The sequence below is a fragment of the Lynx canadensis genome, chromosome C1 (assembly GCF_007474595.2).
Source record: "Lynx canadensis isolate LIC74 chromosome C1, mLynCan4.pri.v2, whole genome shotgun sequence".
Classification (NCBI taxonomy): domain Eukaryota; kingdom Metazoa; phylum Chordata; class Mammalia; order Carnivora; family Felidae; genus Lynx; species Lynx canadensis.
In genome coordinates, this window is record NC_044310.1 from 17,705,514 (window position 1) to 17,714,322 (window position 8,809).

An 8,809-nucleotide genomic window follows, 5' to 3' on the forward strand; every position below is an offset into this window, starting at 1 on the left:
GAGCCTCCATATGCCCCACAGTAGAGGGCTTTCTAAATGAATAATGATACGTCCGAAAACGCAAGCTGAGCACAACCTCGCATGTGAATGGTGCTGGAGAAAATGTTTGGCGGCCGAAGATTCCCCATATTTTGTCAAATGAGAGCGAGCATGGCCTATACTATGTACGACACAAGCCTGATTAAAACAAATACACACAGAGAGGGGGAGAAAGTCTTAAATGATATGATTGTAATATGGAAATATTAATGGAATTATCTCTGGGTGGGAGTAGAATTACAGGTGATTCTTATTCTCTTTCCTTTGCTTATCTGCACTTCCTAAAGTGCTTATAGGCAAGATATTTTTTTTTTTATATTAAGGAAAAGCAAGGCTACTGAGCAAAACAAAAAGACATTAAAGAAATGGGTTGAGCTAGGCTGTACCCACCTTCTGCAATTCCCTTTCCTCTCTCTTGGCCAGACTCCCTCTTCTTCAAAGCCAGTTGGGATGGTTTCCTCTCCTGCAAGATGCTCTTGACAAGTTTAGCCCCCAGCAGTTTCACTTTAAAAAAAAAAAAATTATTTATTTATTTGAAGAGAGAGAGAGAGAGGGAGGAGCAGAGAGAGAGAGAGAGAGAGAGAGAGAGAGAATCCCAAGCGCAGAGCACGACATGGGGCTCGAACCCATAAACTGTGATATTATGACCAGAACCGAAGTCATGGGTCAGATGCTTAACCGGCTGAGCCACCCAGGCACCCCAACCACAGGCTCACTTTAAAGGTCCCTTTAGGGCTCTGATTCTGCACATTGGCATTGTCCAGTGTTATTCTTCAGGTGTGCTCCTGTTTAAGACTGGAAAGGACAAGGGGCACCTGGGTGGCTCAGTTGGTCAAACGTCAGACTTTGGTCACGATCTCATGGTTCATGGGCTTGAGTCCCATGTCGGGCTCTGTGCTGACAGCTCAGAGCCTGGAGCCTGCTTTGGATTCTGTGTCTCCCTCTCTCCCTGCCCCTCCCCTGCTCATGCTCTCTCTCTCAAAAAAGAATAAACATTAAAAAAAAAAAAAAGACTGGAAAGGACAACTCAGGTCAGGGCAAGGTGAGACATTAGCACCATCTTTGAAAAACCCTAACTGTAACCCTAACCCTAACCTGTTGCGTGAATAAGAGTCTCCTTTTATGTAACAGGAAAACGGGGGTGGGGAGGGGAAGTGGGAACACATATTAAGGAGACAAATTCTTTTGATTTAAGGAAATAGCTTTCAGTACGGCGGTGTGGCTGATTTTAGGATGGGCTGCTCTTGGTTGCTGGCGGTATTCAGTGAATGGCTGTGACCACTGGTAGATATTTCATTATAATTCCATTCTTTGGTCTTTAAAATTCAATGGCTCTTGTCTATCCAGTGAGGGAGAAAACATTCTGAATGCAAAGAGATCTTCCACGTGGCTGAGTATAGAGCATCTATCCAACATTCAATTGGCCTTTAAAAAAAAAATTAATGTTTATTTATTTTTGAGAGAGAGAGAGAGAGAGAGAGAGCGAGAGCGCCAGGGAGGGGCAGAGAAAGAGGGAGACACAGAATCTAAAGCAGACTCCAGGCACTGAGTTGTCAGCACAGAACCCGATGCGGGGCTTGAACCCACGAACCGTGAGACCCTGACCTGAGCTGACGTCAGACACTTAACCAACTGAGCCACCCAGGCGCCCCTAAATTGACCTTTATAGCAGCAGATTCACCCTGCTGGTTCTCTCTGGTTCAGCTTCCCAGAAAAACGCATTTGTTTGCTTTCTAATAAATTTCACCAATGCACCTTGCATCGTCCTGCCTCTGAGCCTTTATCCAAGCTGTGCTGCTGCCTGGAATACACTTCCCACCCCCCTTTTTTTCCTAATTCTGGCTCATTCTTCAGACCTCTTCTCAAATTCTCTTCCTCCAGGAAGCCTTCCCTGTGTGAGCCTCTCACCAGGTTGGGTTAGGAGCCCCAGTTGTGTTCCCCTGGCCTCCTGAATCTCACCTGTCCTCAGGTATATCACACTGTAGGATTAGTTTCCTGCTGTTGCCAACTGTGGGGACAAAAGGTGTAATTTGCTCCCCTGATCTCTCAGTGGATCAGCCAAGAGGAAATAGCCGGTAATATTTTCTCAATGAAAAAAAAAAAAAAAAGCACATCTTAAAATGACAAATACTCAGGAATGTGACGTGCCTGCTTCCGTGCGTGCTTCCGTCCCTTCTTTCAACACCCAGGGATGCCGGAACCAGTTCTGCAGAAGCAAGAGCACCAGAGGGCAGAGGGCTGGGGGAGGGGGGAGTGCTGTTCCCTTGGTTGATGACTCAGCAGTCAGAGAGCCAGAAGGGGGTCCCTGATCCTTCATGGCGGGGAAGAACGAGGCAGGTGCAAAGCCCTGGTGACCTACCCCCAAGCCTCTTCTTAGAGAAAAGCCTGAGAATCAGACTCACTTTGCCGTCCGTGGCTCCAAGTCTCAGCTGTGTCGATTGGGGACATTGACTTACTGTCCCAGGTCGGGAGCCTGGGTCTGGTCCCAACCTTGCACCTGACTCTAGGTGACCTTAGTGGGCCTTGTCCCCTCTCCGGGCCTCAGTTTCTCTGTCAGTGAGGAGGCTTGGCCCAGAAGGCCTCTAAGAGCTCTTGGAATTTGAATGGCCCCCGTTTCTATGTCATTAAGGGGTTGGAAATCCCGGAATTCCATTCATGGCTACTGCCAGTGACACACGCACACATTCAGCCCAGTGTTTATTGACTCTCCTTATAATTTCAGCTGTCTCTCGGGGTGAGGAATTCTTGAAGCTCATTACCTGCTTAGAAGACCATGCTTCTGCATAAAAACAAGATCTGTGTAAAAGACCTCTCTGACCTCAGCCGTAGCAATCTCTTACTCAACACATCCCCAAAGGCAAGGGAATTAAAAGCAAAAATGAATTACTGGGACCTTATGAAGATAAAAAGCTTCTGCACAGCAAAGGAAACAACCAACAAAACTAAAAGGCAACCAACGGAATGGGAAAAGATATTTGCAAACGACATATCGGACAAAGGGCTAGTATCCAAAATCTATAAAGAGCTCACCAAACTCCACACCCGAAAAACAAATAACCCCGTGAAGAAATGGGCAGAAAACATGAATAGACACTTCTCTAAAGAAGACATCCGGATGGCCAACAGGCACATGAAAAGATGCTCAATGTCGCTCCTTGTCAGGGAAATACAAATCAAAACCACACTCAGATATCAGCTCACGCCAGTCAGAGTGGCCAAAATGAACAAATCAGGAGACTATAGATGCTGGCGAGGATGTGGAGAAACGGGAACCCTCTTGCACTGTTGGTGGGAATGCAAATTGGTGCAGCCACTCTGGAAAACAGTGTGGAGGTTCCTCAGAAAATTAAAAATAGACCTACCCTATGACCTAGCAATAGCACTGCTAGGAATTTACCCAAGGGACACAGGAGTGCTGATGCATAGGGGCACTTGTACCCCAATGTTTATAGCAGCACTCTCAACAATAGCCAAATTGTGGAAAGAGCCTAAATGTCCATCAGCTGATGAATGGATAAAGAAATTGTGGTTTATACACACAATGGAGTACTACATGGCAATGAGAGAGAATGAAATATGACCCTTTGTAGCAACGTGGATGGAACTGGAGAGTGTGATGCTAAGTGAAATAAGCCATACAGAGAAAGACAGATACCATATGGTTTCACTCTTATGTGGATCCTGAGAAACTTAACAGAAACCCATGGGGGAGGGGAAGGAAAAAAAAAAAAAAAGAGGTTAGAGTGGGAGAGAGCCAAAGCATAAGAGACTCTTAAAAACTGAGAACAAACTGAGGGTTGACGGGGGGTGGGAGGGAGGGAAGGGTGGGTGATGGGTATTGAGGAGGGCACCTTTTGGGATGAGCACTGGGTGTTGTATGGAAACCAAGTTGACAATAAATTTCATATATTGGAAAAATAAATAAATAAATAAATAAATAAAATAAAAAAAAAAACAAAAAAAACAAACAAAAAAAACCAAAAAAAAACCCCCAAAAAACAAAAATTGGTTAACTCAGAATTTAAAAACATGTAATTATATACCTATATGAAATAAAGTTACAGCCTTAAAAAAAAAGTGAATTTTACTAATGTAGATTATAATGTAATAAAGCTGACTGAAAAAATTAAAAAAAAAAAAAAAGATCTGTGTCTCAAGCTAGAACTGGGGGACAAGTTTCACACACGCCATGGGAGCCAGGAAGTGAACAGAATGTGGGCTTTGGGCAGACAGACCCCAGTTCGAATCGCAGCTCTGAACCCGAGGTGTGCAGGTAGGTCTGTAGACCGTTTCTGAGGAGGGGCTCTCATGTGTCTCCTCTGTTGCAGAAAGAGGAACCAAAGACCAAGGGAAGTCCTTTAAAAACCTTTACAAAAACCTGGACCCCTGGGCGTGTGGGCATGGGGATGGCTGGAGTGATACACATTCCCTCGGGGTCTGAGTTGCCCATAGCTCCTGAAGCCAAAATTCAGGGACAGGGGAAGCAAGGGCATTGCATTCTACAAATTAGGCATTGCAGCTGGACTGCAGTTATTTGCGGGGCTGGGGGCGGGTGGGGTGGTATTCCGTGACAGAGCCTGGAGGTCAGAGATAGGCATGGGGGGTGCGGGGAGTCTGAGCCCCTCTTGGAATCTGGCTGCTGAGATGTCCACGTAGCGCCCTGAGAAGCCGGGGCTTACAGCGGGGAGTATGATTTGCGCGAATGGATGGGACTCACCCTGGAGGGAGGCACTGACGCCTGGAGAGAAGCCTCCCACCTCCTGCTGATGATTTTCCCAAACCTCTCATTCTGTGTCATCACGTGCCAAGGGGTGGGGCTGCCTGGGCTGGAATGGGTCCTGGGGCCAACCAGTATCTCTTGAGTAATTGACTCATGGAACCGACTCGCTCATTTAGATATAATTTCTGGTCTTTTTTTTTTTTTTTAACCCCCAAACTCTCATCACGTTAGCCCCACTTTGCGCACAGTGAATACACTCAAGGAAGCTGGAAGCTAACAGCCATCGATCAAGTCCTCAATGATGGGAAATGAGAAGTTACAGTTAGGGGACAAAGGTACTGTTTGGTCTCCCACTTCTGTTCCTTTCCTCGCCATTCACTCACCGAGCAGCACCGATCGCCCCTCGGAGCAGATGCTGGGTTGAGGAAGGACGGTTATTCACGTGGGACAGGAATTTGGGATCTGGGATGGTGTCACCTAATGCACGATCTCTGGCTGTCTTATACGTAAGCCAGTCAAGGCCAGCCCTTTACCGACTCCAATTCATAGATCAGTGCCCTCGTTCATTCCTTCATTAATTGATTCAAAACCAAACTTGCACCCCATGCCAGGTGCTGGTGCCAGGAGGAAAACTCCCTTCCCTAAAGGACTTCTTGGGATGCGACACGCGGTACCCTAACCACTCCCTCTCCCAGCTCCAAGAACCCGTGCAATTCAGCAGCCCTGCGAACCCACCTCTGTCCACATGATGGGCAGCAAACAGGTCAAGAGACCCTCCAAAGGCCTGGTGTCAGAAGGCAGAGTGGGAGGTGATCAGGATCACTCAGAGAGAAAGTTCTGCCCTGTTGTCTGGAAAGGATCTACTGTACATCCATTCAAGGGGATAGCTGCTGCAACCGGACCACAAGCTGTAATATGCACAGTCTCTTTGTGAATTGGTGAGGATATCTGGTTACAAGAAACAGGCAGCCCGGGGAGATGGTTTAAAACTCCGATGCCAGAAAGCTAGGGACAGGGCTGCAGCTGGGCTCCGGGGATGGACGGGAGCCAGGGTTTATAACTTCTCATCTCGGCAGCTCACCTGGATGCCTCATTCTTGTTTCTTCTGCACACGGTGCTTTCCTGCTCCTTGGAGAGGGAAACAGGGCCATCGCAGGTTGGAATTTACATATTCTACACCCAGGCAGCCAAGACTTCTGAATTCCCCGGAAAGGGACTTGTTGGATCAGCTCAGCGTGGGTCTAGCACCTGCCCTGGCACCGGTAAATGGTGACAATCTGCAGGTACCGTGCTGGCCAGTTACCAAGTGGCCTTGGGACAGTCACTGGAAGCTGGGAGCTTCTCCTCGGCAGAGATCTACTGGAATGAGTTCGGGTTTGCAAGGCCAGCCACAGAGGATGTTCTGTATCCTTCCACGGACCACTGTTGCAATAGGGTGTGATGTCAGGGTGGCGGACACAGCTTGGGCCTGACTGTAGCTAGCGGTGTGAGTGTCCCGCCCCCGCCCCACGGCACTCACCTTTCTCATGCACTCAGCTTGATGGCTTCCAATTGCACATGTCTACGACTTGTGGGAGAGAGTGGCCCTCTGTATAGGGTTGATGGGCATGGTGAATACATTCCCAGGTCCTGCTCCTGCAGAACAAATCTGCAGAGTTCCATACTGAACTCCCAAAGCCCTCCAGGGGGACTGAGTCCCAACTGCCCAGAACAGTGACCTATCTGGTTATGTACCTGAACAGGCTGCTTTCCTTCCCTGCCTGGCTTCCCACTCCCCTCTTGGTGCTTTCTGGAATCCCAGAACTACCTCTTATTCCCAAATTCCAGTGTCTGGGGCAGCTGCTGGGGACCCCAACCCAAGATCCTTGTGGGATGAGTGGTGAGGACCCTTTGAGAAATAATAGCAGTACATCTCCATTCAATCCTGCCATTTTCTCTAAAAACAGTAGATACCAAAGACCATTAGGGGATTATTTAAATGTGATATAAACCTAGAACATTAGAAATAGATACAAACACCTAGGTACGATACATAATCTCAGTGCGCTAAAAATTAAAATGTTGGGGCACCTGGGCGGCTCAGTTAAGCATGCAATCCTTGATTTTGGCTTAGGTCACGATCCCAGGGTCTTGGCATGGAGCCCTGCGTCAGACTCTGTGTTAAGCAGGGAGCCTGCTTAAGATTCTCTCTCTCCCTCCACCCCTCTCCCCTGCTTGCACTCTCTCTCTCTCTTCCAAATAAAATTTTAAACAATTATTTAACAAATTTTTATTCACTTAAAAAAATAAAGAATTACAATGTGGCTTTAGCATAAGGCATCTCCCCCATAACCTTCAACCGAGGCCGCGGCCCTGGGGCTCACGCTATGCACTTCCCGGCTGCCCTGTACATGAGGGCTCTGTAAACAGTTGAGTGCTGAGCATGCCCAACAAATTATTATACTGAACATCATGCTCTCTCCTAACGCTTCCTATGGCTTTTTGTTGATGACTTAATGACTCTAAAAGAGCTTGCACTGAGAATTACTAAAAAAAAGCTCGGCCTATCTCATAAATGAAACTTGGAAAACAATGCTTGAAAAAATAACAAGGCTTAAAAACACACACGCGCGCGCACACACAACAGCAAGGTTTAAGGAAAGGGATCGAATGGTTCCTTCTCAGAAGCCCAAGACAATACTGATGATAGCTTTTGGTTTTTTGAAGTTACCTCCATGAAGCAGCTGGGTCTCAGAAAGAACGTCAGTTAGCAACTGTCTGGGCATTTTCCTGAAGACTTGGCCCTGAGCCACAGCCTTCCCTAGCTCTGTGGCTTTCAGTGTGTTTTCCCTCCTCTGTGCTCAGGGATGTGGACAAGCCCTAACTCCTGCAGAAATGCATACGTGTGGGTGTGTGCATGTGCACGTATGTGGGAGCCCCAGCAGTGGCGAAGGCCTCTTGTCAGTTTAGTGCCCCTCGGAAATCCTTGCTGAGACTGACGCGGCCAAGGGCACAGGGGTTGGCCCAGCTGGCCAGAGACCAAAGAGCTCATCTATAGTAAGAGCACATTTCTTTGTTTGAAACAAAAGACAGGTATTCAATCAAACAAGCAGTGTGCTAACTTTTTCTTTAGCAGGGGAGCCCCCTCCCCACCGAGCACAGCCTCCCACGGAAGGCCATGGGGTGGAGCGGGACACTGGGAGACTGCTCTGGCTGTCGTGGGGGTCCAGTAGTCCCTGGCAGCCTCCGCCCATGAAACCCAAGACTGTTTGGGAGCGTGGTTGGAGAACCCCTAGACCAGATTCCCTTTTCTGGATCCTTCATTTAATGTCGTGCCTTCTTGTTGCCTTCAGAACAACAAGCTTGTGTGGGTGAAATGGCTACAAAGATGCTTTTTTCACAAACGTCGAAACGTAAGTTCTGGCTACACGGCAGGGCCCAGGTCTCGGAGCCATGATTGTTCGGATGCTCAGCCACAAAATGACAAAAAGCTTGGTCCCTATAGGCGAATGCTCAGCTATGCTCGCCCGTACCCTGGTGGGTATAGGTTAACAAGGCAGTTGTTTGAGAACACCCGTCGCTACCCCCCGGGTAAGGCTAGTCACCTTGTAGGAGGGCTGACAACACTGACTCCATCTTTGGCTTTCCATCTTGTTCATGTCTGCTCCACGACCTTCCTCAGGACTATGTGTCCCGGGCCCTCGGAGATTAATAGATATATCTTAGAAATGCCCACCAAGGCCGGGATGGGGGGCGGCTTGTTTTAGCCTCCCCCGAATCCGTTAGAGAGAACATAGTCTTTCTCTTTCCTGATGTACAGGATCTAATTAAAGGCTAGCTGTCAACCAGGGGCACGCAAGCCCTTTGAGGTGCAGGCGAACCCTCTGATCTCACTACAACGGCCTTCTGAGTGTCCCCTGGCCCCTTCAAACCTGCAAGCTGAGGTCTGGATTTTGCAGAGAATTCCGATGCAGCTGCGTGGCTTATCCTCCCCCAACAACGCCCCCTCCCCCCGCCACACCCCATCAGTAAATTACCCTGAACAAAACTCTGTGTAAACTGCACGGAGTC